Source organism: Rhineura floridana, chromosome 4 (genome assembly GCF_030035675.1).
Source record: "Rhineura floridana isolate rRhiFlo1 chromosome 4, rRhiFlo1.hap2, whole genome shotgun sequence".
In the NCBI taxonomy this organism is placed as follows: Eukaryota; Metazoa; Chordata; class Lepidosauria; order Squamata; family Rhineuridae; genus Rhineura; species Rhineura floridana.
Genome location: NC_084483.1, coordinates 46,510,268 through 46,537,697, shown reverse-complemented (window position 1 = coordinate 46,537,697; position 27,430 = coordinate 46,510,268). Strand labels below are relative to the sequence as shown.

Genomic DNA, 27,430 nt, shown 5'->3' with positions numbered 1-27,430 from the left:
TTGGGCATGAGTAAAACATCATAACCGTGTCTACTGTGTGGCGGGGAGGACAGCGAAGAAGGCCCACTTCTCTGCTACCATTGCATCCTCAAGGAGCCATCCAGTGGAGCTTTTCTGTATTGTCAAGTGTCTGTTGACATCATCTCTAGGAAATGGAGTTTTAGACCCTTCGGAGGCCCACTGTGAATTGTTTGCAAAGCACATTGAGGGTAAAGTTGCTCCCCTCTTTAGCAATCTTGATGACCCATCCACATCTGCTGCAGTCCCCAGTGAGTTGTCCATTGCAACTTCTGCTGCAACTTCTTGGGATTGGTTTCAGTTGATGTGACATGGACAGCATGCTTGTGACAATGCAGCCAGCAATGTGTCCTCTCGACTCTTGTCCTTCTTGGCTTATTAAAGCTTGCTGAGGGGGTGTGACTGAGTGGATCCAGGGTGTGGTCAATGCATCGTTGTGGCAGGGAATGGTTCCAGCTTCCCTGAAAGTGGCAGTGATCCGACCACTCCTGAAAAAGCCAACCGTGGACCCACTAGTTTGTGACAATTACTGCCCCATCACAAATACCCCCTTTTTAGAGAAGGTGATTGAGAGGGGTGTGGTGCAGCAATTGCAAGTATTCTTGGATAAAACAGATTATCTTGACCCATTCCAGTCTGGGTTCAGGCCTAGTTATGGGACTGAATTGGGTTTGGTCACCCTGATGGATGACCTTTATCGGTAGAAGGACAGGGGGAGTGTGGCCCTGTTATTCTTGTTTGATCTCTCAGCGGCTTTTGATACCATTGATCATGGTATTCTTCTGGGTCAACTTGGTGAGACGGTTATCAGAGGCACTGTTTTACAGTGGTTCTGATCCTATCTCCTTGTTTTCAGAGAATAGCATTGGGTGATTGTCTTTAGACCCCCTGGCAGTTGTGCTATGGGGTGCTGCAGGGTACCATCTTGTCCCCCATGCTGTTTAACATCTATATGAAGCCCTTGGGAGCATTTATGAGGAGATTTGGGGTGAGGTGCCAGTAGTACATTGATGATACCCAGCTCTGTTTCTCTGTAACATCTGAATTGGGAGAGGCTGTACAAGCCCTAGACTGCTGCCTGGACTCGATAGTGTACTTGGTGGTGGGCTGGATGAGGGCCAATAAACTGAAACTGAATCCTAGCAAGACGGAGATACTATAGGTTAGTGGTTCCCAAGTTTGGATAATTCTTGAGTTGCCTGCTTTGGATGGGGGTCGTACTCCCTCTGAAAGAGAAGGTCTGTGGTGTGGGGGTACTCCTGGATCCAGCTAGAGGCCCAGGTGACCACAGTGGCTAGGAGTGCCTTTTACCAGCTTTGGCTGATAAGAGAGCTGCAGCCGTTTCTGGACCAAGGTATCCAGACCACTGTTGTCCATACACTGGTAACCTCCTGGCTGGATTACTGTAATGCATTCTATGTGGGGCTGCCATTGAGGTTGGTCTGGAAGCTGCAGCTGGTGCAAAATGTGGCAGTGTGACTGCTCACTGGGGCAGGGTATCTGCAACATGTCACCCTGCTGCTGAAAGAATTGCACTGGCTACCTATTAGACAATGGGCTAAGTTCAAGGTTCTAGTTTTGTTGTACAAAGCCCTATACAGCTTGGGACCAACATACCTGAAATATCATCTTATCCCTTATATGCCCGGTTGATCATTGTGCTCTGCAGGTGAGGGCCTCTTGCAGACACCATCTTATCAGGAGGTCTGTTCCGCACAACATAGGAAACAGACCTTTAGTGTAGTGGCACCTACCCTGTGGAATTCCCTCCTCTTAAACATTAGACAGGCGCCATCTCTTATCTTTTCGATGCCTACTGAAAACTTTCTTCTTTCAACAAGCCCTTTAAGTAGACACTTTATCCCAGTCTGCGCCTGTGTTGGAATTACTTTTTAATATTTTAAAGCTTTTAAAAAATGTTTTTAAAGCTTTTAAAAAAATGTTTTTAAAGTTGTTTTGTTTTAATATGTTTTTAAGGATGTTTGTGTTTAATATATTTTAAAGTCTGCTTTTGTGATAATTTAAAGTGTATTTAGTGCTCTTGTTTGTTGCCCTGGGCTCCTGCTGGGAGGAAGGGCGGGATATAAATCTAATAAATAAATAATAAATAATAAATAAATAAATAAAATAAGCAATAAAAGTCAAGACCCATCAGCATTGTGTTTTGACTCTTCAAAGCCCCCAGCATTTTTCAAGTGGTCCATGGGGGGAAAAGTTTGGGAACCACTGTCACTCCATATAAGGCATTGCCTGTCTGTTCCAGTTCACTTTTCATCACAGTAGGTATATGACTGCTTTATTTAGATATGAAGATGGAGACAGGAACGGCCAAAGTGACAACCAGTTTATTTTATTGAAAATGAATAACAATAATAACTATTATTATTACTATTACTATCATTATTATTAGCCAAAACTAATGACTGAAATATAGTAAGTTGCAGCAGCTTTGCACTGTGTTGCAAAAGACATTACGATACGAGACCAATCAATTATGTCTCTTAATCTGTGCTTTCTACATCCGTTTTCTCAACCTCTCTTGCTTAATACTCTCTCTTGACTGATGATATTTTGCTTTATTACCTGTCATCCAGTAATTCATTACTAGCAGTCAGTACTGCTTAGCTGCTGTCTCAACAGGTTTATCCTTCCAATCTATCCTTTTCTTTACCAATTTCTTATCTTGCTGTCAAAATGCATCAAGATGCCTCCTGTCTTATACATAAAGACCGTTAAGTGGTCCTTGATTTAAAAGTACTTGATAATTTTCACATATATTGTCTGACTACAATCACTTTTTGTTCCTGTTTTGAGAAATGTTCCAAATGCAAAAGGATATTGTAGAGCTGAAAAAGGTTCAGAAGAGGGCAACCAGAATTACAAAGGGGATGAAGAAACTCCCCTGTGAGGAAAGGTTACAATATTTGGGGCTTTAGAGTTTAGGGAAAGGCAAGTAAGAGGGGGCATGATAGAGGTCTATAAAATTATACATAATGTGTACCAAGTCGATAGAGACATTTTCTCCTCACAAACTCACACACATAATTCTAGAATCCATGGTCATCCAGTGAAGCTGAATGTTGTAAGAATCGGGAGAGACAAGACATAGTACTTTTTCACACTGCACATAGTTAAACTATGGAATCCTCTCCCACAGGAAGCAGTGATGGCCACCAATTTGGATGGCTTTAAAAGAGGATTAGACAAATTTGTGGAGATTAAGGCTATCAATATGTACTAGCAAAGGAAAATATTTTTAGCTCTAATTTCTCTGAAGATGTGATCCCATTTTAATTATAAAATGTGACCTCAGATAGTCCTTCAGCTATCGCAGGCTAGGTTTGTGAGGGTGGGCTTAGCCAGTAGGACAGAACTGTCAGACACCAGGAATAGATTTAAGAGTTTATTATAATAAAGAGCAGTCCTTAATATAGAATTAGAAAAAGCTTAACAGCAGTAGATCAATATACATACAACACAAGGCATCTTAGAATGACAGAACCCTACACAGAAGACATTTTATACCCCAGGAAGTTGGACCTCTTACCTAATTAAATACCCTTTCCAATTTCCTTTGCCAAACCCACTGTAGCATCACCAATTAGGTAAACTTCTAGCTATCTTATTGGTCCAGCATAAATACACTTGTCACCTGTGACACCAATTCTCTGTTCTCTTGTGGGCTTTACTCATGTTCAGGGGTAATCTTACTTCCCTGTTCTTGTGCTCAGTATGCCCCCTGCTGTTAGCCCAACTTTTTCCACTCACCATACCAGGATGTTGCCAGCTGCCTAGTTTATTTGGGATTTCTGGTCCTTTCCCACTATTCCTTTTTAAGTCTAGAACTAGCACTTTAGCAGATTCCAACTCTTTTGCAAGCCAACAATTACACATTTTTCCCTTGATGAACCCAATCAGACATAAGCCCAATCAGAAATAATGGAATTTTACTCTCCTACACTAGCAACAATTACTGTGTTCTACCTCCACTGTTAGAGGCAATAAGATTCTGAATACCAGTTGCTGGAAATCACCAGCAGAAAGAATGTTGTTGAGCTCAGCTCCTGCTTGCTGGTTTCCCATAGGCATCTGGTTGCCTGGTAAATCTGAGAACAGGATGCTGGACCAAATAGGCTACTGGCCTGATCAAGCAGGCTCTTTTTATGTTCTTATGTTCTTGCTTCTTGTCTTTGATGGGGTTGTTACTGCACACTTCAAGTTTAAACAGTAAAAAGCTATTTGCATTATTGTTTCCATTTTTAATTATTTGCCTTTCTAATTAAAATCTAAAGGTTGCATTTCATCTGGGTAAGATCTTTTGTTAAAGCACTATGTGTTTTACATAGGCGAAAGACTTGGATCACAGAAATGAAAAGAAAGTAGTAAAGCGAAATCCTGGTAAAGAAAAGTGTAAAGCTGTGGCACAGGACAAGTCTACAAATATTAAGCCTAAAGGGAAAAGACCAAAAACCTCAAATCGATGCAAGGGAATGAATTTTAAAAAGCTTTTTAATTTATTGGAAGATAAACAACAGGCTCCAACTCAGACTGCCAAGAAAAGTAAGGCAGGGCTACAGGCCAATAAGGATCATTCCACCGGTGGTGATTTAGATTCCTGTTTTAATCCACTCCAACCTTCCACGGGGAAAATAAATACACCCTTGTTTCCAGTGGCATCCCCAAGTGATATAACTGAATGTATGCTCACTGGTGTTGGAATACAAGATCCATGGCAACATGTACTCGAGGCTGGTCTCATGGAACAAGCTGATGTGAGATATACACCTCTCCCTATAATTCAGCAAAAGTGGGAATTGACCCTAAGCCGTCGGAAGTTAGTGCTATCCAACTTCCCTAAGCCTAAAGGCATGTTGCCCTTTCACCAGCGCAAAGCCCACTTTCTGGACTTGGTGAGCAAAATTGCCCCACAATGTGGCTTGATTGAAGACATCATCGACATCGAGTATTTATTCTACGACTACCAAAATGCTCAAGCTGTAGTAACTCTTGGGAGCTGGGCATCTATGAAGCGGCTATACAAGGAGAAAGACAAATTCTATTATGCAGAACTGCCATTAGCCAGGTATTTGTGAATCAGAATCTTACCAACCTATTCTATAAAGAGCCAGGCTGTATTACTAAGGTTAATACATGTAGCTCTCTCGTCCATCTGGAAGAACCTCAGCCTAATGAGCACTCCAAGCTCTTTGAACATTACTCAAAATGCTCCTCTCCTCAACATCCTATTATCTCCCAGTTTATTCCTGTTTCGGAAGAAAAAGATCTCCTAAAATCATTTCAATCCCTGCCACTACAACCTCAGAAGGAGATCATTGCCAGACTCACACTCCTAAGAAACACTCTTACCCATGCTGTGTGTCAAGATAAAGACATGACGAACCTGACTCAGGATTTGGAGAAAAACCAAGTAAGACCTGACCCTGGGAACCCTGAGGTAGAGATCTTCCAACATAATGCAAACAATACCTTCGAAGAGATCTCTTCTCCCCCCAAGGAACTTAGTCCCTTTGCCCCTGTGAGTCATCAACAAAAATCAATCAATAGACTTGGTGAGGTGTTTGCTCCCTCTAAGGAACATTACTTTAAGGTCCCAACTAGGGCCTTATCATCTGGCTCAGATTGGCTACGATCCAGGTATCTTGGCCCTGAGGAACTGGGACATGCTTCCGTTAGGACATCAGCAATTATGACTACAGGCGAGCCCCGCTTATACAGCAGGTTTCGTTCCGGACCCCTGCTGTAAAGCGGAAATCGCCGTAAAGCGGAACCCCATTGAGTATAATGGGGCACGTCGCGCAAAAATGATGCGAAAATGCCGCAAAAGCGACTTTAAAACAGGGAATGAAAGCCGCCGCATTAGTGGAACGCCAGTAAGCGAAGCGCCGGTAAGCGGGACCCTACTGTACCATAATGATGCCAGCTATGCCCCTTGTAAGATCTGGTTCTGTATTTGTTGATAACGATGGTGAGCTAAATCAGATTATGGAGCTAAATCGACAAACACTTCTCCGTGTCGATTCCCAGACCAGATCTACACCTGGGCACTATGTTGTCTGCTCGAGGGATAATTGGAGAAACTCTGGCATGAAAACTGACCAGATTAAATTTCTTACGTAGAACATAGCCGGATAGGTCTCTAAGCAAAACTGCCCCAGGATCTTGGACTTTTTAAGAAATTACGAGGTGATTTTTAATCCAGGAAACCTGGTCTACCAAAAACAATCTACCTGAATGGCTTCTTGGTAATTGACTTATTTGCTGAGCCTCCTAAAGGAAAAGGTGAACCTAAGGCATGCCTGGTGATATTGATATCTACCTCTCTTCATGTAAACATTAAGCAACTTGGCTCATGTGGGAACACTGCCATAGCGGGCCTAATGGAGTTTAGAACCATGACTTTTCTGCTGATTAATGTCTATATTCCCCTCTTCTCCTCAAAGGGTGGTACAGAATTGGCCTGGGAAAACTTGGATAAATATATAGTTGATCTAGAATCATTATACCCCAGGGCAAAAGAAATGCAAGAAGACAATAAGGGATGCTAAAAAAGAATTTGAGGAGCACATTGCTAAGAACATAAAAACCAACAACAACAATATCTATAAATACATTCAAAGCAGGAGACCATCTAGGGAGGCGATTGGACCCTTGGATGATAAGGGAGTCAAAGGCGTACTAAAAAACGATAAGGAGATTGCAGAGAAGCTAAATGAATTCTTTGCATCCGTCTTCACAGTGGAAGATATAGGGCAGATCCCTGAACCTGAACTAACATTTGCAGGAAGGGATTCTGAGGAACTGAGACAAATAGTGGTAACGAGAGAGAAAGTTCTAGGCTTAATGTACAATATAAAAACTGACAAATCACCGGGCCCGGAAGGCATCCACCCGAGAGTTCTCAAAGAACTCAAATGTGAAATTGCTGATCTGCTAACTAAAATGTGTAACTTGTCCCTCGGGTCCTCCTCTGTACCTGAGGACTGGAAAGTGGCAAATGTAACGCCAATCTTCAAAAAGGGATCCAGAGGGGATCCCGGAAATTACAGGCCAGTTAGCTTAACCTCTGTCCCTGGGAAACTGGTAGAAAGTATTATTAAAGCCAGATTAACTAAGCACATAGAAGAACAAGCCTTGCTGAAGCAGAGCCAGCATGGCTTCTGCAAGGGAAAGTCCTGTCTCAGTAACCTACTAGAATTCTTTGAGAGTGTCAACAAGCATGTAGATAGAGGTGATCCAGTGGACACAGTGTACTTAGACTTTCAAAAAGCGTTTGACAAGGTACCTCACCAAAGACATCTGAGGAAGCTTAGCAGTCGTGGAATAAGAGGAGAGGTCCTCTTGTGGATAAGGGATTGGTTAAGAAGCAGAAAGCAGAGAGTAGGAATAAATGGACAGTTCTCCCAATGGAGGGCTGTAGAAAGTGGAGTCCCTCAAGGATCGGTATTGGGACCTGTACTTTTCAACTTGTTCATTAATGACCTAGAATTAGGAGTGAGCAGTGAAGTGGCCAAGTTTGCTGACGACACTAAATTGTTCAGGGTTGTTAAAACAAAAAGGGATTGTGAAGAGCTTCAAAAAGATATCTCCAAACTGAGTGAATGGGCGGAAAAATGGCAAATGCAATTCAATATAAACAAGTGTAAAATTATGCATATTGGAGCAAAAAATCTGAATTTCACATATACGCTCATGGGGTCTGAACTGGCGGTGACCGACCAGGAGAGAGACCTCGGGGTTGTAGTGGAGAGCATGATGAAAATGTCGACCCAGTGTGCGGCAGCTGTGAAAAAGGCAAATTCCATGCTAGCGATAATTAGGAAAGGTATTGAGAATAAAACAGCCGATATCATCATGCCATTGTATAAATCTATGGTGCGGCTGCATTTGGAATACTGTGTACAGTTCTGGTCGCCTCATCTCAAAAAGGATATTATAGAGTTGGAAAAGGTTCAGAGGAGGGCAACCAGAATGATCAAGGGGATGGAGCGACTCCCTTACGAGGAAAGGTTGCAGCATTTGGGGCTTTTTAGTTTAGAGAAAAGGCGGGTCAGAGGAGACATGATAGAAGTGTATAAAATTATGCATGGCATTGAGAAAGTGGATAGAGAAAAGTTCTTCTCCCTCTCTCATAATACAAGAACTTGTGGACATTCAAAGAAGCTGAATGTTGGAAGATTCAGGACAGACAAAAGGAAGTACTTCTTTACTCAGCGCATAGTTAAACTATGGAATTTGCTCCCACAAGATGCAGTAATGGCCACCAGCTTGGATGGCTTTAAAAGAAGATTAGACAAATTCATGGAGGACAGGGCTATCAATGGCTACTAGCGGTGATGGCTGTGCTCTGCCACCCTAGTCAGAGGCAGCATGCTTCTGAAAACCAGTTGCCGAAAGCCTCAGGAGGGGAGAGTGTTCTTGCACTCGGGTCCTGCTTGCGGGCTTCCCCCAGGCACCTGGTTGGCCACTGTGAGAACAGGATGCTGGACTAGATGGGCCACTGGCCTGATCCAGCAGGCTCTTCTTAAGTTCTTATGTTCTTATCATATTGGGAGATTTCAATGCAAGAATTGGCCCCAACAACATCCTCTTTTCATCTGGTTTATGGGGGGCAGCAGACACCAAAAATTATATTCCCAGGTATGATAGATTCTCCAAAGATCTATAGGTGAACTATGGGGGAATATGTCTGACCCAACTGGTGGCCCGTCTCAACCTGGTGATACTGAATGGTCATATAGAAGCTGATAACTGCGCAGAATATACATATGTTTCTGGTCACGGTAGCAGTGTGGTCGATTATGTATTAATTTCTCAACCTCTGTTTAATTCAATTTCCAACTTCACAGTAGGAGACAGACTTGACAGCAATCATCTTCCCCTTAATTTTACTCTGTCAATACCTGAGTCAGGTCATTTGGACATTAAATTTCAATATGTGGACAAATCATCTTGCCCTACATATAAGAGGACCTACTGGTCTGCTGAGGTTTCGAATAAGGCTGCCTGCTTCCTCGGCTCTCCTCAGGGTTTGAATTTCAGAACTCGTATAGTGGGAGCCAGTGAAACCACCGCTGTCTTACTTGACTACTCACTCTTGACCTCCGCCCTGAATAAGATCTTAAGGCCAAAAACTCACTTTCTCCGTCCCTCACTCAAACAGAACTCTTCCCGTTGGTTCAATAAGGATTGCCTTGAGGTCAAGAAGCAATTGAGAAGGGTGTATAATCAGTATAGGAAGGACAACTCAAATGTGTTACCATCTGAATATTATTTTATTAAAAAGAAATATAAACAACTGATCGCTTCCAAAAAGAGACTAGCGATTCAAAATTGGTGGAAGGCCTTGATAAATGCCTCCATAAATAACAACTCAAAACTTTTCTGGTCTCTAGTCACTGATGCCTTAGGATCTCCTACTCCATCTCAATGTAACATCTCATCTACTATATGGGAACGTCATTTCTCTGTACTGTTTACAAACCACAGAGATAACTCCCTGAATATTCCAACTATTGCAGACCTTAGTGCCCTACCATCTTGGCCACCTGTAATGCAGACAGAGATAGTTTCCCTGACCAGCAACCTTAAGACTGGCAAGGCTCCAGGAATCAACGCTATACCTTCTGAATTGTTGAAGCCTCATTTAGATTGGTCGGCCCCTTTATTGGCTAATCTTTTTACTCAGATCAATCTCACCGGCAAACTTCCTCTGGCCTGGCTTGAGGCCGTTGTTATTCCAGTGTTTAAGAAAGGGGACAGGGACGATCCCTCTAATTATAGGCCCATTAGTCTGTTATCAGTGGTGGGCAAACTATATGCCAGCCATTTAAACATGAGATTGATGTCTTGGATAGAGGAGGAGGAGGAGGATATTTTGGATAAGGAGCAGGTAGGCTTTAGAAAGGGTAGATCTACGATCGATCATTGCCTAGTACTAAGCCATTTGGCGGAGAAGTACACGAGTTCCTTTGGAAATGGCCTGTCGCCTTTATAGATCTTAAATCCGCCTTCGACTCTATCCCGAGAGACAAATTATGGGCTAAATTATCCCAATCAACAATGGACAAGAGGCTCCTTTTTCTCATCAGACACCTCTATCAATGTACATCGCTTCGTGTGAGATGTGGCGTTGACGGAAGCCTAACAAATTCCATCCCTGCTACTAAAGGGGTGCCACAGGGATGTATATTGGCCCCCATACTATTCAACCTTTTTCTTAATGATCTGAGCAAATGCTGCCTAGCTGCCAATTTTCATCCACCTAAAGTGGCCGAAACTAAATGCCCCCTATTGCTATATGCCGATGATGCTGTCCTAATGTCTTTATCTAATATAGGCTTCAAATGCCTATTACGTGCTTTTATGATTTACTGTAACAATAACTCCCTTACCATTAATTTTAGCAGGACAAAGATAATGGTGTTTTCTCGGTGTTTATCTGTACATACATGGATAGTTAATGGCCAGAAGATTGACCAGGTCAGCAGTGGCATCACTAGGGGGGTGCAGGGGGGTGCGGACTGCACCAGGTGACACCATCAGAGGGGGGTGATGCTCAGCTTTAATTTAAAAAAAGAAATGGTTATGAATGTGCTGAAAATCAATGGGACTTTGGAGTGAATGTAAAAAAGAATTGTGTTTGTGTTGTCTTTCTGTCCCCCCCTCCTCCAGTCGTATTTTAAAGCAAGTAGGCAGGGCTTACTTAGGAATTACAGTTTTTATTCTGTGGGAAACGAATACTGATTTTTTAAAACTAATACTGATTTTTCTGCAATGACCAACTGGTTTGACAATAAACTATTATATGGTCTGTATGTATTTATACATCTGCAGTGTGTGTGTGTAGTCTTTCCAACAACCCTGTGAGGTAGGGTTGGAAACCAAGGCAGCTCACAACAAGAAATAAAGCCATTTAAAATCCAATAACCATAAAGCAAGAATAAGCAGTTGGAAAACAGCCTAAAGAGGCATGATTCTGAATTTTGGGTTGGGTGAATGAAGTTTATTTATTTATGATTTGATTTATATCCCGCCCTTCCTCCCAGTAGGAGCCCAGGGCGGCAAACAAAAGCACTAAAAGCACTTTAAAACATCATAAAAACAGACTTTAAAATATATTAAAACATCTTTGAAAATATTTTTTAAAAGCTTTAAAAAAACATTTTTTAAAAAACAAAGAAAAGGCTTAAAAACATATTAAAAAGCAATTCCAACACAGACTCAGACTTGGATAAGGTCTCAACTTAAAATAACAAGTTGAAAGAACAAGTTCCTTATCACTTGAGGCTATAGTTCTCTGCACACTTCCCAGTTTGAGTAAGCCCCATTGAATACATTGGGACTTGCTTCTGAGTAAACAAACATCAGATTGCACTATAAATATATTTACAGATTGTGTAATTCATAAACATATTTGAGAGTCATGTTTATATAAATATTTCTTCATACTGTGTCCCAATAAGTATTTGATTTCACACTATGGTTGTAGATGATTTTTTCCTCTACATTTTAAGTGTGCCCTTCTTCCTGGGGGTGGTCATGGTTCTCCGTTGTTTTCATCCTGAGGGGAGGATAGGCTGAGAGATGGTGAGTAGCACATTTAAAGTCTCTTCACCTCCCCCCCTTTTTTATTTGTATTTATTTTATATTTCTCCAATATCTTCCCCTGGCTGTTTTTATGTATTTTAAATATTTTTAGATTAAATAAATAGGAAATCATAATTGTGAACCTCCCTAAAAGCAATTTACCTATCCTTATGTTTTGGCAAAGTGATGGTGTGAAGGCATGCTGGTAGAACAAGAGACCATGTTTGAGGCATGTTATAAGGTGTTTGAGGACTTTGTCACACATTACTTTTTGAGACCTGTAGATTCATGTTGGAAAGAACACGTGCACGTATTGAGTGGTGACTTGGGTGCTGTTTTTTCAGTCTACGCTGCATGCATGGGCAGCTAGCTTCATAACGTGAGAATGAAAAATTTGGATCACCTTCACTTGTTTACTTTTCTCACTATTGAGACCACTTCATATATTACTTTTTCATACACAGAAATTTAATCTTTGTATAGGAAAAAGTATTTTGTAAAATGTGAAGGACAGTGGCTGCCCAGTCAGTATAACCACTGTACAAGATCTACTCAGCCACTGTAATTACCTTTTTGTTTTGAGTGCCCTTTTGTCTGGGTCTTGGTTCAGGTGTGTATCCAACCTTGATGTGCTTATGGAAGGGGCGTGCAAGTAGTGTCCCCCCAAGTGTGGAGGCTTGGACAAACATTGTGTTATGGAAAACCAAAGTCTGTGTGAAAGTACATATTTGGGAATGCCATCAGTGTAAATCCTAAACACATTTAATAAATAATATCGAACTTGCACGTCACAAAATATATTACGGTCATGTCCATAAGCACCAGGAGGGTAGTCGCCCAGGGGATCTTAGTCCCTCTGCTTTTTTGGGAGCAGGGTCCCTATGTCTCCAAGCATCCTACAGTCAGCATGAAAAGGGAGTGTGTTAGTCACTGAGAAGAGTCTTCTAATAGGCTTCCTTGCCTTTCCTGCTGATTGGAGCCAATCAGAGTGAAAGGAGGTGAGTCAGCCACTGAGAAGACTCTTCTCAGTTGCTAACGCTCTCCACTTACATGCTGATTGGCTCCTAGAGATGATTGTTGTGAGAGAATGCATTAACAAAGATCTCATTCTTAATCCAGGAGCAAAAAAGGGTGTATGTGGCTGCAACTATCATGAAGGGACTCTGCACTTCTGAATTTTCTACTAAACAACTGATAAATACCTAGGTAACTTTGTGTCTGGAGACTTATTATTAAGAATCACTTTCCATAATTGTAGGGACGTATGTCCACACACATGCATCCCAGGCACCTAAATGAGGGGTGAGAGCAGCATAGGGACATAAGCAGATGTCTTATACCAGGGGTTCCCAAACTTTTATTCTACATAGACCACTTGAAAATTGCTGAGGGTCTGAAAGTATCTGAAAATTTACTATGGGCATATGCAAGATAATTAACTCCCATTAGTGATAAGAGCAAGAATTTGGGCTGTGCGTATGATATTGTAATTTAAAGGTGTAATTTTAATTTTGCTAGTTGTTTATGTCACTACTATTGCCATTACATTCAGTGATATGTGGGAATTACGATTTACAAGTAACATTAGTACAAAAAACATTACTAAGGATTCTGTGTGGTCTGGTACGGGAGGAGGTCCATGGGGGTGACACCATGAGTTACCGCACCAGGTGACACCAACCCTAGTGACGCCACTGAATATCGGTACCTTTTTTCCAGAGGTAGATTGAATTGTCTCCCCTCTGCGATATTGGAGGGCCGCTTTCAAGGTATTCCTTATGAGAAACGTGTTTGTCCCTGTATGTCTGTCCATGTTGAAACAATAGCCCATGTTTTTTTCACCTGTAACTCTTATAATGCCGAACGCTTCAGATTTATCTTTCCTATCATCAAAGGCTTCCCAGGTAGATCTACAGATTGGTATCTGAAATACCTAATGTCTGATACAGACAAGTCAATCTCAGAGTCAGTTGCAAAGTTTTTTCAGTCCAGAGTTTACGTAAAAAGGATACTTTTTAAATTCGTTTGTTTTAGGATAAAGCCATCTTGTATTACCGCACTGAATTGCTATATTTGTTTTACCTTGTTTGTTCAATCAATTGTATATTGGGTCTGTGACCGCATACTAAAATTTGATTTGTATTGTTTACTAGTTGAAACTATCTAGTCAAAAGTAAGTACCACTACATTTCATGTAGCTTATTTATAGGAAACTATGTGTAGGATTGCAGTAATGTAAGACCTGATAAACTGAGTGGACTGTGCTGTGTACTGTTTGTGTGTGCAGCAGCAGACAGTGTGGTGGGGTGGTGCCACTCACCTAATCTCTATCCGGCTGAGTCGCAGCAGGATATTGGGATGGATGGGGGAGGGATGTGACAATGGTGAGGTCAGCATGGTGCAAATGCACTGGGGAAGACAATCCAAAACTCCTGCTGGCACATTTTCACTCAAACAACCTCACCACCACCATGCTCTTCCCCCTCTCTGTTCGGGTATGCTGCAGTGACTCAACTGGACAGAGGTAAGTTGAGCGCCACAGCTGCACCTCACCATTTGCTTATGCTGTGTACATGTGATATATATATATAAAGGCTATCCAACTTGATAACACAGAATCTGACCATTTTCATATCAAATTTGATTCACTGCACTTTGAGCCTTTTCAAAAATATGCTTTGTTTGAAGTCAGCTTTATATTTAAAAAAATAGTCCTATCAGTATAGTTCATCTTATTGATGGAATTGTACATTTATATTGTCCCTTGATCTAATGGGGGGGGATCCCAGAAAGATGACAGCATCTCAGGGAAATCTAGATGTCAAAAAAACATTACAAGCCATGATCATTTATTAAGCCAAACTGTCCTGTTTATGTGCTCTTGAAAAGTTTAATGAGATCATATCTAAGCCTCAAGTTATGTACCTCAGATCTACAAATCAAGTGGCTAATAACCCACATTGCTTTAATAACTCAGCACTTTCTGAGTCTGGTAATACAAATCTTTCTGAACTCATATGTAAATAAAGAGCCTTTAGAGGGCATGTATGTATGAGCAAAATTTGGTTCTGAAAATACATTATTACTTTGATGGATCAACACACAGAGATTGTGCTCCTCACATGAGAGACATCAGAACTGACAGAACATATATGGGAGAACTTCATAGGCAAATAGCCTCACAGATTTCACATCTGAGACCTTATTAGAGGCAGAAAAGAAATAAGGGGAGGGATATTGTCCCTTAAAGACATGTCTGAATCAAAAATCTTCATCTCACTTAAGTGTTTGTCCAAATGGTTCTTCTCATCCATCAGCTTTTTCATTGACTCCTGTATGTGGTTACTGATAAATTAGGGTACTGCTGTTTTTGTACATCTTTTACCCCATTCAGTCTGTTTCTGGTAGCTGGAATCAGGCCTCAGCCATTGTGATGCAAAGGAGCGATCTTATGAAACAGGTGCCCTGTCTCTCTCTGAGTGGCAATAGCACAATAGAAACTTCATTTAGCTGTCTGTGGCTAGTGAGATGATGGGCAAAGCCTTTGTGAAACAAGGAGAAACACTCCTGTGCCAGGGTTCCAAAACTAGATCATAATAGACATCCTAAGTGGAAGCTGCTCAGATTCTTTCTAATGTGATTGGTTAATTGCTGTTATGGGGAAAGGTCCAGGGTGGTGACCTTCCCTCTGCTAGGTCATATGCATAGGACTAGGAGTTAGTCTAGCAAGGTGTTATTCCATCTGGTGCTTTGGGATTTGAGAAATTTCTCAGCCTGGCCACTCTTTCTTTTTGAGTGACCACCAGAAGATCCATGGGAGGCTTCACTAGTTACACTGTTAAATATAGGGTTGGTGTGAAATGTACACCTCTGTTTTGACTCCCCATTCACAGGTTGTGAAGGAGAAGGGGGAAGCATTCTCCACATTTCAGGAATGGGGGGAATGTAAAGTCATGCTGCATGTTTAACTTACTGTATGTAGCATGGCATGCAGCTTTCAATTCTTCTCCTTCCTTGCCTGTGCAGGAGGAAAAGCTCCACTGTTAGGCCCCTTTTTCTCATCCCCAATAAAATGCTGTATATCAGGGATGGCTAACCTTTTGTTGTTGTTTTTTGGTCTAAGGACTGCATTCACCCTTGGGCAACCCTTGGGGTGGGGACTGCATGCCAGCAGTGAATGTGCATGCCAGCAGTGAATTCTCACATGCATACAGCCACTTCTTTTCAATTGATCCATGCAGATCAGTTGATCCATCTGTGCAGATCAGTAGAGGTGGGAGGTTGTGACCTCCTTCTTTCTGCTTGATTGATCTGATGACCAAAGAGGGGTGATTTGACCAGAGAGGGATGACTTTTGCTCACTCCAACATTGTTTCCATGAACTTTCTTTTTTCAACCACCGTCAAAATAGATGGGATCCTGAGAGGGCAGAAACATATGCATGGGGGGGGGATTGGATTAGGCCCCTGGTCCAGTGAGTAGCCACCCTTGTCTATGTAGACTCCCATTTAATAGCAGTTACTCCTAATGAGGTGTCCGGAGCACAGTCTCGTCATGTTTTGTTGGATGAGTTTCAGTTGGTTCAGTTCGAGGATGTGGACAAGGTGCTTGGACAGGTTCGTGCAACCACTTCGGTACTGGATCCTTGCCCCTCTTGGCTAATAAAAGCTAGCAGGGATGGAACAGTTGGCTGGGCCAAGGAAGTGATTAATGCCTCTTTACGAGAGGGAGTGGTCCCTGGCTGTCTGAAAGAGGCGGCGGTGAGACCACTCCTGAAAAAACCTTCCTTGGACCCAGAGGATTTCAGCAGCTACAGACCAGTAGCGAATGTTCCATTCCTGGGCAAGATCTTGGAACGAGTGGTGGCTGACCAGCTCCAGGCGCTATTGGATGAAACTGATTATCTAGATCCATTTCAATCGGGTTTCAGGCCTGGTTTCGGCACTGAGACGGCCTTGGTCGCCCTGTTTGATGACCTATGTCAGGAGAGAGACAGAGTGAGTGTAACTCTGCTGATCCTCCTTGATCTCTCAGCGGCTTTTGATACCATCGACCATGGTATCCTTCTGGAGAGGCTTGCGGAGTTGGGAGTCGGAGGCACTGCTTGGCAGTGGTTCTGCTCCTACTTAGCGGGTCGTCTCCAGAAGATAGTGCTTGGGGAACATTACTCGATACCGTGGGTTCTCCAATGTGGGGTCCCGCAGGGTTCAGTTTTGTCTCCCATGCTTTTTAACATCTATATGAAGCTGCTGGGGGCGGTCATCAGGAGTTTTGGAGTGCATTGTCATCAGTACGCTGATGACATGCAGCTCTACTTCTCCTTCTCATCCTCTTCAGGTGAGGCGGTTGATGTGCTGAACCGTTGCCTGGCCGCGACAATGGACTGGATGAGAACTAACAAACTGAGACTCAATCCTGATAAGACTGAGATGCTGTTGGTGGATGGTTTCTCTGATCGGATGGTGGATATATACCCTGTCCTGGATGGGGTTACACTCCCCCTAAAGGAGCAGGTTCGTAGTCTGGGAGTCGTTTTAGACTCTTCCCTCTCACTCGAGGCTCATGTAGCCTCAGTGGCCCGGAATACGTTCTACCAACTTCGGTTGGTAGCCCAACTACGTCCCTATCTGAGTAAGGAAGACCTCACATCAGTGGTACATGCTCTGGTAACCTTGCCTCTGGACTACTGCAACGCGCTTTACGTAGGGCTACCTTTGAAGACGGTTCGGAAGCTACAGCTAGTGCAAAATGCGGCAGCCAGACTGCTAACAAGAACCAAGCGGTTTGAGCATATAACACCTGTTCTGGCTCACCTGCACTGGCTTCCCATATGCTTCCGGGCAAGATTCAAAGTGTTGGTACTAACCTATAAAGCCTTATACGGCGCGGGACCACGATATCTGTTGGAACGCCTCTCCTGATATGAACCCGCCCGTTCACTACGGTCTACTACGAAGGCCCTCCTCCGGGTCCCGACTCATAGGGAGGCCCGGAGGGCAGTGACAAGATCTAGGGCCTTCTCAGTGGTGGCCCCCGAACTATGGAATAGTCTCCCCGAGGAGGTGCGCTTGGTGCCGACACTACCATCTTTTCGGTGCCAAGTTAAAACCTTCCTCTTCTCTGAGGCATTTTAATTTAAGTTAATTTAATTTTAAATTGTTGTAATCTGATTTCAGTTTGTACAGTTTTTATATACTTTGTTTTATGAGATTGTGTAATTTTATTGTATTTTTTTGATGTTCACCGCCCAGAGAGCTATTGCTAGTCGGGCGGTATATAAGTTTAATAAATAAATAAATAAATAAATAATAGAGTACCTTTCTGGGAATAGGAAATGGGAACCACTAACCAACCACCAGCCTCCAGCTCTTGCTCTATCTGTCTGGCCAGTATGTAACCCATGCTTCAGTTGTTGTTACCAGTATTGTTAAAAGAATGATAAATACAGCATGCCTGTGCTTGCTGGTATTGGGTGTGGCTATTACCTTCCTCCACTTTTTCTAGAACCAGCTATTGGAGCACGCTCAGTAAGTAACTTTCAGGGCAGGCTGGCTTCTCTGAGAAGCTTCCAGCAGACCAGCCCAACTCAAGAAGAGGAAGCTGCTCCAGAGGGGATAGGAAGGCCAGCAATCTCTGTGTTATTCACAGGCCTGCTTAGATTTTTTTTAAGAGCCAAACAGCAACAAAAGAAGATTTTGTTTCCTGCACAAGAAAATAGCAGCAAATCTAAAGGACTGTGAACTGATTGTTTTGGTTTGGGGATTTTTCTTTGCATCCTAATTGTTGGGGGGGAGAAGAGAGTTTGTAATTTCTTTACTGTTGTGAAGCAATAGCAGCCAGACCGGTAATAGCATTAAGAGTATTTTATCTGTTCTGATAATATATGAGAACTATTTTTCTTCAAAATATATTTAATTTTGATCCTTTTCCCCCCCTGCAACTATGGATGGGAATCACACTGTCAGAAAAGACTGAACCCCACTTCTCCTATTTAATGCAGGGATGTTTGTGGGTTACAAGTAGTTAAGCTATATCACTCCATAGCCACAGAAGAGGAAGACCTCTCACTACATTCATAAGATAAACTGAGTGGCTTTCCTCATCCTGAATCACTTTACATATCCCCACCCCCAAAATAAAAAAAAATGAAACATATTGTTTCATGGGGGCATATGTGCTACCTCCACTCACCCAAGTAGTAAAAAACAAACATTTGAGTGAAACAGATAGCAGCCCTACCCCAATAAATTAGCTTCATTAGGCTAGCGGTATGAAACTGTGCTCATCTGGAGTTTAGATATACCACTCTCCTTCAAGTTCAGTTTAATAACAGTTTCACAATAACACATTTTATGAACATATGCTCTGTGATCAGTGTGATGTGTGTTTAAATAGGATGACTACTAGCTTGTCAGCCCGTTCAATGGGTTTTATTTTGGCTGGTCTACATTCCCAGGCAGTATATTACTGCTGCAGATGCTCTTGGCAGTGATGAAAATTGATTACACATTTTCCCAGAATTTCCATAAGAATATAAATAGTCCTACATTTGTATCTTATACAACATTTTGTGCTCAGGAACACATGCCTTAAAACAATAACAAAATAAGCACACATCACACCACTTGTTCAATACTTATCCTTTCCTTGTCACTATTTATGTGTCAAAGAGACAAACGGTGAATAATGCATTTGATTTTCACTGTTGAAGGAGGCAGGCGGCACTTAATCATTTCTATTTTATTATAAGGAGTACAATACATGTTCAACAACTTTTGCATGAACTACAGAAAATAGAAGAATTTGTTTCAAGTTCTTGGACCTTCATTTTCCCCTCTATTCTACTACATATAACCTTATACAAGCCTTTATTTGTTGCAAATGTTGAGTTGTATCCAGTTGGCACTTGGCACAAGGGCAAGAGCTTTTGATCCAGTAAGAAACACCGAGGTAAGAAATCCCAGTCTGCTTCTGTGTTGGATTTGCTTTTTAATATGCTTTTAAACCTTTTTTTAAAAAAAGTCTTGTTGTTTTGTTTTAATGTATTTTAATGTCTGTTTTTATGATGTTTTAAAGTGTTTTTAGTCCTTTTGTTTGCCGCCCTGGGCTCCTGCTGGGAGGAAGGGTGGGATATAAATCAAATAATAAATAAATAAATAAACACCTGGTAATGGAAGGGGAGAGGAGGGGATTTTTGCTGATTCCCTTTCCTCTGGGTCTCAGTGCTCCCCAACCTATTCTGATGTCCCCTAACTCTTCAGGATAGATTTTGGGGGGCTACTGGGTGATAAGAATGGGGGAGAAATGTGATCAGTTTGCATTTAAAGCTGAATCTATCAAATTCATACTTTACAAAACAATATGAGAAATGAAACACAGCCATCCTTTGAAATTCACACTTACCCAAATTTTGCAATATATCAGGGGACAGTGTTCATAAAAATGAACATGCGTTGTGAAAATAACATAGAAAATGTATTTAATTAGGAGAAATTTCTTGCAAAAATGTGTGCCTTAGCCGAAAATGCATACAAAAAATGTGTAAGAGAAATTAGTAGTAAAATGCTGAAGAATTTTCACAAGGATTTTTTTTTAAAAAATAAAAAAGCAAATTGCTGCAAAAATGTGGAAACTGAATGTAAGATTGTAAAAATGAGAAACAGAGAGAACCTAAATTGACAGATCCTTCCATCTCTACTGGGAAATGTAGTGGGGATGGGAATTTGGCAAAAACTGCCTCCCCTCCTTTTTTATTAGTGAATGCCTCTGCTGAAGCAACAGCACAGGTGATCTCAACACCCAGGTGGGTTTAAAGGAAAGGAGGCAGTCTTTCAGATATTTCAAATGCGATGCTTGAAAAACCCAGAAAGTTGTCTTGCTGAAAAGTGTTGAGTGTGCACGCGTGCGTGCATGTACTACACATCACGAATGGCAGCTATTCCCTTCTATGGGGAGAAAGACAGTAAAGGGTTGCACTCATGTACATTGGAATGCAAGGTACTCTAATCCCTACCTCTGGGGACTGCAGTGATTTGAGCTGCAGTCAATGAAGCCTGCCTGTATAACTGTGTGTCTTCTTCTGCTATAGACATCAGGAGAGTTTGGATTGCAACTTGGTTTCTAGGAAAGACGACAGGTTGTTTTCAACTTTAGCCATACTCAGGCATGTAAGAGAAATTCAATTTAGTTCTTAGCTGAATCTACCAAATTTTCACTTTACAAAATAATATGAAAACCGAAACACAGCCATCCTTCAAAATTCGCACTTACCTGTTTTTGCAACATAGTTCAACCAATGTTTACAAAAATCAATAAAGTGAATATATTCTTGAAAATAACATACAAAAATGTGTTATATTAGGAGAAATTATTTGCAAAAATGTGTACATTAGTTAAAACTGCACACAAAAATGTATGTGTTAGGAGAAATCCTAAAATGCTGAAGAATTTTCTAGAGGATTTTAAAAAAATGCATATTATGCAGAAATGTGGAGAACTGAATTTAAGATTGGAAAAATTAAGAAACTGAAAGAACTGAAATTGTCAGATCTTTCCATCCTTACTCAGAGTATTAAATTGATTGAAATGAATGGACCTAAGTTAGATGAGTCTAATAATTTCAGTTGTACTCTAAACATGACTAACGTTGGATACAAACCCCTATGTTTGGGGGGATGTTCTTCTAGGGTTCTCATTGTGCTTTAAGTGTGATTATGGAGGGAAGGCTGCAGATTCAGTAGGATTTGCTTTGAGAAATTCTAGAACTTTGTCAGAATAAACTAGGCACCCAGTTCCAAAAGTCCATATATTTCATTTTACGTACTTATTCGGCAGGCAAATTAGACATGTTGAGTTCTAATTCATCTAGTTTCACATAAATGCTTGAAAGAATCCTTGTCATGATACTATTCACAACTCACAGGAACAAAATATGGGAAACACTTCATTTCTTATGTTTGTACTCATCAAAAAACAAAGAAACAATAAACAGTTGTCACATTTAAAGAAACTACAATTTACAATGAGCCAACAAAAAATCAGGACTCATCACTATTCAGTGTTGCCCTTTGTGGAATGCAAAGTTAAAATAAAACATGGAAAACAAATCTTTTGACTTACAAAGAAAGGAAGTAATGAAAGTCTAATGAGCTTGGAGTCAAGTTAACTGAAGCTCAGATAGCTTTTGTTAATATTTTATTCCTGTCTTCTGAGGTGTTAGCAAATCTTCCTAGTCTTCTGTAAACTGCAAATTTGATAACAATTATCTTCACCCTTAAATGTAAATCAATGATAAAAATGTTGAAGAGTGCTGGGCTCGGGACACAGCCCTTTAGCACTTCACCTGAAACTTATCTCCAGGTTGATGAGAAGTCTTGCCAAAAGTGACAGTGCATGTTTTCTCCAGGATACAATTTTCCAAATGGTTGATTTCAAGTTAGTTCATATATCAACATTAGCATGAACATACTATTCAAAGTTCTAACTGGACTGATGTTGCTTATCTTTATTCCCTAATTGCTCAGAGCTTCTTGTCACTTATGCCTGTTTCTTACCAAAAGGTTATGTGGCTTTGACTTACCACTTTTTTGTGGCTCTTTTGAAATCTGTTGCTTTATCCAGGGCACTTATCCATAACTATGAATAAACAATTTTCAAACAAAAAAAATCACAGATACTCTTTACATCACAAATTTTATAGTAGCAGGCCACATGTTTACCCCTTCATTTCCTTTTGTGTTGTCTTTGGGTCTTCAATAAATTGTTTATTTTTGCACATAATCTTAACTTAAATAGCTTACCTTTATTATAGGCTGCAAAAATTCTATCCTGTTCAACATCAATATTTTTCTTCCTACAATGTGATTTTGATATGGCATTAGTTTGTGAATCGTATTACAGTGGCTGCTTCCTTCAAATAAACATACTTGATGAGAAATGACAAATAGCCTCATGAAATTATGCATAGAAACCTAATGTTGTATTAGCTAGGGAGATGACATCCTTTCCATAGATTTGTCTAGCTATGTCATATAGGAGTAATTAACAGAGAAGTGATCTTCCCTCTGTGTTTATAAAGTTATATTTCTGTTTGGTTTCAGGTGTAAAGGCATAATTGATAAAAGAACTGCCATATCAGCAGCAATAGCTGTGCTAACAAAATAATTTTATTTTAGTTGTGTGCACTTGAGTATATAGCTACTCAAGAAATATACAGCTAGATTTTGTATAGATTAGGATTAGGGAAACCAGGGTTCAAATTCCTACTCAGGCGTGAAACTCACTGGGTGATCTTAGGCCAGTCAATATCTCTCAGCCTAATCTGTGTCACACTGTTGTTGTGAGGATAAAATGGGTGCGGGAAATTGTTTAGAAGAAAGGCAGTTAATAAACAGCTTTTCAGATCCTCTCCTTATATAAGGATGGGGAGAAATTAAGTTCAATTCAATTCAATTTTAAAGGAAAAGCTGCATAATTCACATTTTCCAAAACAATACGTGAATCAAAACACAGTCATCCTTAGAAATCTGTATTTCTACAAATTTTGTAATGCAGTTCTCCAGCCAAGTAATGTGTACAAAAATTATTATTATTATTATTAAAGCCATTTCTATACCGCTAAATATATATAAAAATCTCTAAGCGGTGTACAGAAGATAAAACAGCAAATATTATAAAAATAGACAATAAAACCACAATACAAATACATACATAATACAAATTAACAAATAAATATTAAAACAATTGCCTTGCACTTCTCCACTCAACATCTCTCAACCTCCTGGCTCCCACCCAGGACTCCATCCATCCACCCTGGCTCTCACCTAGGGTCCAACACACACAAATCGCCCCCAAAGTCTCAGAAGCTTCCCAGGAGATCCCAAAAATGGCAAACAGAAGGATGCGGGGGCAGCTGGAGGCCCGGGCTGCCCCTGTGCTGGAAGCCGCCGCTGACAAGGACATCGTTCTTGCCAAGGCAGTGTAGGTAGAAGTGCGGGATGTGGAAGGCGAGCTCCAGGTGGTGGCACGAGATAAAGCTGGAGTGGCCCATGTTTAAGTCCACCGAGTCCTGCGACATCACTGATACTTCAACAGCTCACCTAGGTTTTGTAACCTAATTTTAAATCATATCAACTGTTTGTCCACTAACAATGGATTCCACTTCCTGCTTCAGTCTCCATTTTCCTGTATAAATAGTCAAACTGCCAACCCAACATCCCCGTGGAATCACCTAGGCCAGAACCAAGAACCTTCAGCTCTGTATGCAGCTTTTCCAAGTATGTTGAGCCATGAGAGGAATGGTTTGGAGCACCTTCTAGGGCACAAAGTATTCTCAGTTTCTTCACTGCCTGCACTCACCTAGGTTGGCCATTGGCTCCTTCTACACAGAAAGGGTTATAGAGGCTTTCTGCTTGAGTTGAAAGTTTGCTTGAGTCACGACTGTCTTTCTGGCTTCGGTGTGCTTCTGTATGTTCTTTGATTCTTCTGGCCCATCTCTTGGTTCCAAATTCCTCTTTGTGGCTCAGCCTGGAGACCTTGAGCATATTTTGGTGAGTGTAACTGGCCAGATGCGCCCCCGAATCCTCTGTGAAGGTCAAAGACTCATCTTTTTTTCTTGTTCTCCAATGCTGATGTCCACTGTATGGGTCCATATATTAGGGTAAAGTGTGCCTATAAATGCATCTCTTGGTGAAAATAAAATATAAACATATTATATGTAAGGAAAAATTGCTTTGCAAAAATGTGTATACTTGTCAAAATGGCATACAAAATGTGTTTTTAGGAGAAATTTACATTAAAATACTGGTGAATTTTTATCAGGATTTTTAAAATAAATAACACATTGCTGAAGAAATTAGAATAACTGGATTTAAGATTGGAAAAATGAAAGAGAACTGAAATTGACAGATCTACTCATCCCTAAAGGTTATGCAGAGACTGAATCTCCAGTGTTCAGCTAAGGAATTGAAAAAGTGTTCTATGAATATATGCTCTTCAGGTAGCTTGGGACCTTACATGATATGGGTGTCTGAGTACCTGAAACATGTGCAAGCTTATACATGCTCAGAAACCCTTCCAAAGTGCAGAGGCTGGGGTGAAGCCAGCGGGTGCCCAGAATTTGGGCTGAGTCCAATGAGCATAATCCTTCTTCACCTCCATGCATTTTGTCTATGCATGAGGAGAAAGTCTGAAAAGAGTTTATTTATTTAATGTGTTATGTATATGGCTGTTAAAAGTTTTCAGATGTAGATCTCTATATAAATTGAGAAAGAGCAAATCATATACCTATCAGGAGATACAAGAATAGATCTAACATCTTGGTCCCAGTTCTGAAAAAGTTAGATAGGTATTTCATTGATAATTGTGGAGTATGTAGGATGACGGTGGCTATGATGGCATGATATTGGTTTTTATAATATTGTATGGTCCTTGTGACAAGGGTCATATTACTCAGATAATTTTATATTGTTGGCCCATTCAACAATATAAATGCAATATAAGGTTTGACAAGCAATAAAAAAAGGCTGTGATCCTAAGCAAAATGGCTGGGTTTACATTCAAGAGAAGCAATGTAATGTGGTGTAAGAAGGTTAAGAATGACAGGGGGGAGAGAGAGAGAGAATGGAGTAAAAGAGGTAGACAGTAATGTTTGTTTTCCTTATTTCAAGGAACAGCATTTCACCTATATTTCTGATGCATTTGATAAACTTGTCGTACGTGGGTTAGAATAACGTGTACTTCAGTTTTGTTAATTTTTTAATAAATGACCAATGACGACTGGCCCTTTCATTTGGGGTCACTCATAAGTCCTATTCATGCATTCAGAAGAACATGTGAGGGCTTAAATGGGTGTGTGTGCATGCTTATATGCCAGCCCCACTCCCAACATCGCTACATGGACTGGGCATGCCTGCAACACCCACACATTTCTGTAGGTCTGAACACACACATATATATGCCTCCTCATGAACAGGGACTCTAGTAATTCAGGCTTCCCAACCACAACAAAGTTTAAAAGTATATTCAGCTGGACGCATTTACAACCCTCGTCAGACCCTCTTCTTCAACATGGGAAGGTCAGGGATGGAGCATGAGCATGCCAGCTCCCCTCCTGTGTTTAAACTTGCATGTGCTTTTATTAAATGCATGAATATGCCCAATGTCTCCTGGACATATTCAAAGAAGAACAGCAATGCATGCAACAACAAATATTTCAGATGCAAAGTGCAAACTTCAGATTGCCATTGTAATCTGTTCCTACTTGTCATTGAGGAAGGTTTTGTGAAATGCTACTGCAAGTCAAAGATGTGTGTGTGTATGTGTTTAAAATAATGTTCTCTGTCATTCTAAGTGGCATTTTTGTCTGCCCTGGGCGCCTTTGGGAGAAAAGGTGGTATACAGAGTAAATGAATGAATGAATAAATGTTGCAACAAAGAATGTTAAAATTATCCAAACTGAATATCTGAAGAATTGTGACTAGATTATTTGGGATTCACTAAGGCACTACAAGTCATCTGTTAGTATTTGCCTCAGTTATAATTAATAGGGATTTCAGTGGAGTTCACTTGAGCTAAGCTTAGAACTTCAACTTCAGGTGCTCACTAAAGCAGATCTCAAGAGTAAGGTGAACTTTGACCAGCCTCAACACTCTCCACCAGGTTGAATCTTGAACCAGAGGAGAAGGAGAATTCCCTCTTCTGCCTTAGCTACTCCCCACTCGCCTAATTTGCACCCCTTGCCAAATCCACCCCTGAATCCTCTTCCTACTTTCCCACATAGGAACTAATGGAATGGGTTTGCTCCTTCTGTTGGATGGGGTGCAGGTTAGTACAGGGTTATAAGGTTAAAGTGAAGAGGGGAGAGGAGTGCATTCACCACTGAAATACATCATGAACATTTTTCATGAAAATACAATATTAATAGAAGCGAAGGGTGCTGTCCTATGCACACTTACACATGAGTAAACAACATGGACTGGAACAGAGCGTACATGTCAAGGCAGTACAATCTTGGTAATTAGTAAGGAGGATAAATGAGCAATTTCAGTACAGAGAGGAATAATAAAGAGGGTTCTTTTGTTGATAAAATGGCAAGAGAGAACAGAAATTTTTTTTTCAAGAATATGCTGGCATGAAAGCTAACATCCTTACTGGCATCAGACAATTGATGTCTGCAGCATAGCTGATGAAATGAAAACCTCAAAGATATGAAGAATGCAAAAGCAGAAAATTAAACTGTTAGTGAAAATAATATTGAAAAAAATATTCCTGGTCTTAAGCATATTGGTCGTTAGTGAAAATTACAGTTTTGTTCTGATTGTAAGGCTGTGCCATTTTCCATGTTGCGCTCATGCTGGAGAATGAAAATGAGGAGGTAAAGATTATACTGTATATCTTAACATGACAATTCCATAATTTCTGCTTTGAACCTTTCTGCCCTGGGGAGAAATTACAGGCAGGTGGGGTGATTTCCCACCTTCTTCATTTAGATTGAATTGGATTCCAGTGTCCTGTAGTCAAAACTCAAAACTGGTACAAACTAGGAAGACTATAATTCCCAGAAGAGAGAACTACCATGCTGGGTTGTGTTGTCCCAGGCAACATCTTTTCACAGGCAGCAAATTTGGTTCTAATTTGTAGCATAGTACTTGTATCCAACAACAGAATTGGAGAAATCAATGAAATTTCTAGTCAGTAAATTATTTCCTTTTGCTCCAGTCCATTTACTTTTGATGGTAATTTAGTTTAATCACAATGAAGTAAAATTGGCTTTAATTTTGGCACTGCATGCTGTGTTTCAAAGGCT

At 40.8% G+C, this 27,430-nt stretch overlaps 1 protein-coding gene and 1 long non-coding RNA gene across 2 annotated transcripts in view; one reads left to right on the top strand and one right to left on the bottom strand.

The window, feature by feature from the left end:
- The window catches only part of LOC133384322 (uncharacterized), a 34,794-nt gene extending 12,314 nt beyond the window's left edge, over positions 1 to 22,480 (bottom strand). Inside the window, exons 1-2 of the long non-coding RNA XR_009762505.1 lie at positions 22,425 to 22,480; positions 20,639 to 20,745 (exon numbers count right to left, since the gene is read on the bottom strand). This is a non-coding gene — a long non-coding RNA (uncharacterized LOC133384322). The remainder of the gene's footprint in view (positions 1 to 20,638; positions 20,746 to 22,424) is intronic.
- Positions 1 to 27,430, top strand: part of CSMD1 (CUB and Sushi multiple domains 1) — a 1,745,606-nt gene that overhangs the window by 987,113 nt on the left and 731,063 nt on the right. The window lies entirely within an intron of this gene.